Here is a 6,813-nt window from a genome sequence, read left to right as displayed (position 1 = left end):
TTTACATGGCATAAATATTTATTGTGTATCGTCTCAGCAACCTCTCGTACCAAAGTTTGTGTTGTGATATTACTATTCTATTCTATTCTATTTTTGTTTCTGGCAATCTCTGCCGTCGATGTTGATGTCGACGATTCTGCCACTGACAAGTGATATGAGAAGCAAGTAGGTACGATAACAATTTAAAAACTGAAAGGAGAAAACTTTGCACTTATTGTAGAACTTGTTGCGTTAGTAGGACGGCACTGAAACAAACACATAAATAAACTTGATATATTGTTAGTACATAGAAGTATAAAACAAAACATATATATACACAGAAATAAAAAATAAAAATACCACAACCACATAGACAGTGGCCTAAATTGACCAAAGTCTACAATTTAATATTATTTTGGAGGATAAAGATCAATAGGATATGGATCAGTTCTGGAGAGGAAAATGTTAAAAGGGAAGGGAAGTTGATTGGTACAGGAATCTTTAATTTAATGAGGCGGTTATATAGGTCGAAGGATGAGGAGTTTATAGGGCAGCTGAAAAATATGTGCTCCAAGCTACCTTCATCCAATCCACACTCACAGAGAGACGAGTCCTGTACACGAATTTTGCGCAGAAAAACAGGTGTGCAGCAATGTCCTAAACGGATTCTGCTAAAAACCGATATCACGTGCTTAGGAACTTTTAAAATGGTAATACCAGGGCTTACTTTGAATTAAGGGTTGTATATTAAAAAAGTGTTTACCCTTTTTACTGCTGGAAACGTTCCAATACTCTTGCCATGCAGTCTCAAGATGCGCTTTTGGAAGGTTCAGCAGGTCATACCCTTGAAGGGAGAAGTGCGCAGGATCGGCTGTAACTGATGTGCAAGCATCTTTAGCCAGGGCGTCCACACATTCGTTACCCTTGATACCACAGTGACTAGGTATCCATACTAAATGGACCTCTTTTTGTTGGATGCTACAAGATAATAGGGACTTTTTAATGCTAAGGATTATTGGGCTTTGGAGTTTACTTTTAAATGGATTTTGGGAAAGGGCTTGTAGGCAGCTCAAGGAATCTGAAAAGATAACCCTGAGCTGATATCGTGGGATTCAATGAACAGGCAAGCTTCCAATAATGCCACACACTCGCCTGTAAATACAGAGGACTCCTTTGGACATTTAAATTTTAAAATAATTTTAGAATTTTGATAGTAAACCGCAGCACCTGTGTTACTGCTTGATGTTAATTTGGAAGCATCAGTAAAAAACCTCTGAAACCCAAGCCATCGTTCTTCCACCACCGCATTGAAGGCAGAATTAGCCGAAGGGGACTTTTTGGAAATACCGACATTATAATATATTTTGGGAGTAAAACAGAGGACTTCATAAGAAAAGTTGAAGAGAGGTAATCTGGGGTATTGGGATATGGGGCAATTCAAATTTTGCAAATGGCGAAACGTTTTCAAGATGAGTGGTATTTCTTTGTGTTCCCAGTACTTGGAAGATCTGCATAGAGAATCTAACTCTTTAAGTTTAGGGATGAGGGATGGAAACTTTTGGGATACACACGGCATAGAAATCGGGAAGCTAGATATTGCCTCCTCAGGGCTAAAGGAGGTTCGGCGCATTCTACCTGCAAGGCGTTGACGGGAGAGGATTTCATGCAACCTGAGATGATTCGAAGGCATTGAGACTGGAGCCTATCTAATACTGCCAGAGCACCCCTGTTGCAAGGGATCAATACAAATGAGCCATAATCTAAAATGCTGCGGACTAACGCGTTGTATATCAATTTCATGGTGTAAGGGTGAGCCCCCCACCATACACCAGAAAGGACTTTTAATATAGATATGACCCTTTCGCACCTTTCACCAGGTAAGTTAAGTGCTCAGTACCAGTCAATTTAGAATCAAGGTAGACCCCTAAAAATTTAGCCTTCTTAGCAACAGGAACGCCCTGACCTTGGATTTTATAGAGACCTGAGGGATCAGACGCTTCCGAGAGAAGATTACAACCGAGCTTTTTGGAGCAGATAGTGTTAGACCACGATCTAGAAGCCACTGGTGCAGAGAGTCCAGAGAAAGGCAGAGTGATGAAGCAGCGTCCACAATTGAAGCATTGGTTACATAGAGCGCCAGATCGTCGGCGTATTGCAAAATGCAGCAGTCTCTGTTTAAACAGGAACCAATGTCAATTGTGTACAGGTTGTACAGTAATGGGCTAAGTACAGAGCCTTGGGGAAGACCCTTCCATACGTATCTTTCCTCAAATACCTCACCCTGCACCCTCAGCACCAACGACCGCGACATAAGAAGTCCGCATATGGCTTGTATCATCTTGACCGGGAGACTCAGCTCTTGCAGTTTCTGCCTGAGAATGGGAAGAAGGACACTGTCATATGCGGAGGAAATATCTAGGAAGGCGGCTACAACCGATTCATTTTTGGAAAAGGCTGTACGAACATCAGTAACTAATGTTGCCACGCTGTCCATTGTGCCAAGACCCTTCCTAAAGCCAAATTGATGGCTCGGCAGTAAGTCTCTAGATTCGACCAACCACTCAAGTCTATTTTAATCAGATGTTCAAATAATTTGACCAAGACCGAGGACAATGCAATTGGTCTAAGGCCATTCGGATCATCAACATTTTTGCCGGGTTTCAGAAGAGGAATAATGATTTGAATTTTCCATTGATCAGGAACCCAACCAGAAGAGTAACAGTAATTTATAATGTTTAGAAAGTATGATTTTGCGTTTGAACTAGCATGAACTATAAATGAATACGGTACGCCATCAATGCCCGGGGCAGAGTCCCGAACATGACGAAGCACCGCATTCAATTCATCCATTGTAAATGGTTCGTCCAGAGGGTCATCCACTACACCCACAGGCGGGTGATCAAATTCTGTAGGCAAAGGGACGTAGGCTGGAGCAATTTTATTAAAAAAGGATTCAGCGGTTTGTCTAGTAATGGGGGAGGATATTGATGGAGAGCACCCACGTCTGAAGCGGTTTATGCTCTTCCATACTGCGGATACTGGAGTGGAGGGAGAAAGAGAGGTGCAGAACTTAACCCAACCACGACGTTTCTTCTTACGAAGAAGCCGTTGGGATCGGGCATAGACTCGTCTGTACTGTAGTAAGTTTTCGTTGTTCATCGCTCCATTGTACCGTTTTTCGGCTTCTTTACGTTCTCGAATCGTGGCTGTGCAATCTGGATCCCACCACGGAGGTGATGGAATTATACTTTTGGCACTGTTACGCAGGGGAATGTGGAATCAGCACTGGAGGTTATAGCTGACACGAATGCCTCATAACAGCTCTTAGCATGGTGGTGACCAGAAGAATGAGGGAAAGCAGAAGTTAAATTTGGAAAGACTAATTTTCTCCTCCAATAGAGAAGCAAACCTTGACCAATCCGGTTTAGATAGGTTGTACTTCAGAAGTGGAGGAGAACTTTTCTCTAGATAAGTTTTATTTAATAAAGTAACAACAATGGGGTAGTGGTCGCTACCATGCGTAAGAGCAGTACATTCCCAATGGAACGATGCCGCCAACTCTACAGAACAGAATGTGAGATCTACACAACTCTTTTGTTGCCCAGGAAGGGATCTACGGGTAGGACAACCATCATTTAAGATGCACAGGTTTAGGTCATCGAGGATTTCTACTAAACCTTCCCCAAACGCATCACAACGGTTGGAGCCCCACCTAAAGTGGTGGCAGTTGAAATCTCCCATAACTAACATAGGCCCATCTACATTATTAAACACGTTTCTTAGTGAGGCTAAAAAATTTTGACGGGGGTGGGAGATATAAATAGACATTACTGTTATGCCCTCGAATTTAGCTGCAACAATGTTCAACTCACCATCCAGAACCGGAAGGGAGAGGGTCGAGAGTGGTACTCTATTGTTAATGAGGAGAGCCGACCCTCCATATCCATCAGACCTATCACATCTCAAAATATTAAAGTGTGGCATGCGAAAGCTAAGGCTCGGGGTAAGCCAAGTCTCAGCGATGGAACAAGCCAAGGGCTTGTATTTATTGAGAAGGAATATGAGGTCATGCTTCTTATGAAACACGCTCCTCACATTCCACTGTAGGAATACCTGGCGAGGCGCCATTCTTAATATTTAGTAGGAGAGTAACAAGTTGATGGGCGACGTTGGACGGTATTTCAGAATTATTTGAAAGGATAGTTGTAAGTACTTTACTAAGAATTTCAATAATAGGAGATAAATGATTGGAACCAGCGAAAGGGTTATTTAGGGCGCAGCCATTAGGCTGTGACGGTGGAGGAGAATTTATAATGTTCTGATGAGCAACTTTGTCGTAAGAAGGTGAGAGGGGAGCGTGGGTCTTCGGCTTTAAGAAAACTGTTTTGCGGTATGACTGAGATGATGATTTTGCAGCATTTGCATAATTGCGAGAAACAGGTGGGATTGTTTTGCTGACCTCAGCATATGAAAGTGATTTCTCAGCCATGATATTCTTTATAGCTTTCTGTCTACCAAGCTCCGGGCATGACTTGCTATTCGCATAGTGATTTCCAGAGCATAGTACACAGAAGGCCTCGCCCTCAGAAATGTTGCAACCATCACCAGGGTGATCGTGGCCACATTTACTGCAGCGTGGTTTCGAGCGACAAATAGACTCCACGTGACCGAACCTGCAGCACTTGCGGCACTGGATGGTGGGGTAGACATACTGGGAAACTGGAAGAGAAGTATAACAACAGTATATCCTTGTTGGTAGGACTTGGCCATCAAAAGTAATGACACAAGTTTCGGTAGGCTTAAATTCAGCTATACCATCTCTAAAGATTTTCCTGCTAATACGACGAACCTTAAGAATTTGTCCACATCCAGAGGGCACAGTGAGGTAATTCATTGCTTCTTCTTCTGTGAGGTCGGTAGGCACACCAGTAACCACACCCATGCGGGTTATGTTAAATGTGGGAATCATGGCAACATAACTATTTTTTGAAAGAATTCCATTTATTAGAAATGAATTAGCATCCTGAGGGGATGAAAATTCGACAGAAACTCTGTTCCTACCTACTTTCTTGACGCCATCACGAACTATGTTACCAATTCTGTTGTTCACCAAGAACATGCCAAAAGTTACAGGGTGTAATGTGGTACCTGCATTAGGCTGGGACTCCAAGCGTGAGACATGTACGATGAACGGAGCTTTATCGGTGGCAGAGTATCTATTGCGACCTATTTGGTTTCTCTGCTGCTTAGACGGAATGTGATTCGGCGCATTGTTTTCATCTCCAGAACGTTTCCTACCGTTCTGGTGAGATGAGGATTGGGAATCGGAATGGGACGGGATTTGGGAATCCGCGATGCTGCAAACAACATCTGCGAATTGGGAAAGTGGATAGTTAGGGGATGGCGGCGAAAGAGAGATGTCAGGCGGATCAGGGTCAGGCGGTTTATTGCGGTCCATATTAGTAAGACTTACTTAAATTGGCGGAAAAAAAACGTTCACACACAGAAACACACACAAGGACAACACACAAAAACAAAAACAAGTCACAAAAAGGCACTAAATCACTCAAAATAAACAAAAATTCTAGACACACGTGCTAACCAGAAACACTCTGTGGCGAGAATCTTGTGATATTACGTCTATGGTTGTGAACCAGTGCTGAGCTTTTACCAAACTCAAAACTACTAAGTTCAACTATTGGCTAATAGATGGCGCTGCCCTCAGTTCAGATTGTATCACAATGTTCTTGGTTCCGTATAACTCATTTGCTTATTTAAATTGTATTGTACCTAAATTAAAACGATTTATTCTTTATTATACACTAAAACAAACATAGACGGTCGTTCAAAAGCAATCTCTTACAGACAACTTTTGGATGGAGTCGATTTTAAATAGGTAGATAGATTACGGGTAGTAGTCGTACAAATAATGATTAGATAGGTACATATATACACGAGTATAAGCAAATAAACAATACATACACATATTTAAGGAAAGTTGGATGGGAGAAAAAATATAAATAGATATAAAGAAAGTAGAGAGAGTGTTAAAGTTTCATATAATTTATTCAATAGGTACATACTTAATGCTAAATAATGCCTATTCTTAAACAAAAAAAAGGCTTCATAAGCTAATTTCTATAAACTAAAGCGGTATTTTCTAGAAGCATGTATATAAACTCCTTAAACCCCAATGAGATGCTAGTAAATCTAAAGTTTGGTGCCAGGAAAATCCGCGAACTTATAATTAAATGTAACTAGGTCAAGTTGTATTGGCCGTAACCATTTTATTATCATTTGTAATTAATTTGTTTCCTGCCCCGTCCTTTAAGGAAGTTTGTGTGTGTATCTTACATTGTTGCGTAGTGTAATGGATGGTTTTAGAAATATTCATGGAGCTTTCTTACTGAACGGTCGCCATTTTTGTACCTCGCTTTGTTTTTAATTAAATAGGTAGCTGAAAAAGTAAAATAAAAGGATTAGTAAGTAAAACTATGTTAGTAGGTAGTAGGGCATGCAATACCGGTTAACCGGTTTCGTTTTTACCGGTAAATCGCCCATTTTTGCGAGTTTTAAATTACCGGTAAAAATAATATGAAACCGGTAATTTACCGGTTTTTACGTTTTTCTGATAAAATATAGCAATTGTTCATTAAACGTCAAATCTTTGTTATGTAGCCTGAATATAATGTAATGTTGCATACATTACATATTGTAAGAGTGTTAAAGTTGCTGTTTTTTCGGAAAATAAACTTGTGTGTCCTTAACTATCTCTAGGTTAGATACAAATCTTCTTTCTCATCTTAATTTATAAAATCTAAACAAATTGTATTC

At 40.8% G+C, this 6,813-nt stretch overlaps 1 long non-coding RNA gene across 1 annotated transcript; it reads right to left on the bottom strand.

Annotated features, from left to right (window-relative positions):
* Positions 1-73: 73 nt before the first annotated feature.
* Positions 74-5,600, bottom strand: LOC126055092 (uncharacterized). Its single transcript, XR_010277707.1, has 3 exons — positions 5,453-5,600; positions 743-856; positions 74-245 (listed from the first exon to the last, which is right to left on the bottom strand). It is a non-coding gene; the product is annotated as an uncharacterized LOC126055092 (long non-coding RNA).
* Between the last annotated feature and the right edge of the window lie 1,213 nt (positions 5,601-6,813).

Source organism: Helicoverpa armigera, chromosome 24 (genome assembly GCF_030705265.1).
Source record: "Helicoverpa armigera isolate CAAS_96S chromosome 24, ASM3070526v1, whole genome shotgun sequence".
Lineage (NCBI taxonomy): Eukaryota > Metazoa > Arthropoda > Insecta > Lepidoptera > Noctuidae > Helicoverpa > Helicoverpa armigera.
Note: the sequence above shows the minus strand (reverse complement) of the source record. Positions and strands in the feature narration are given on the sequence as shown.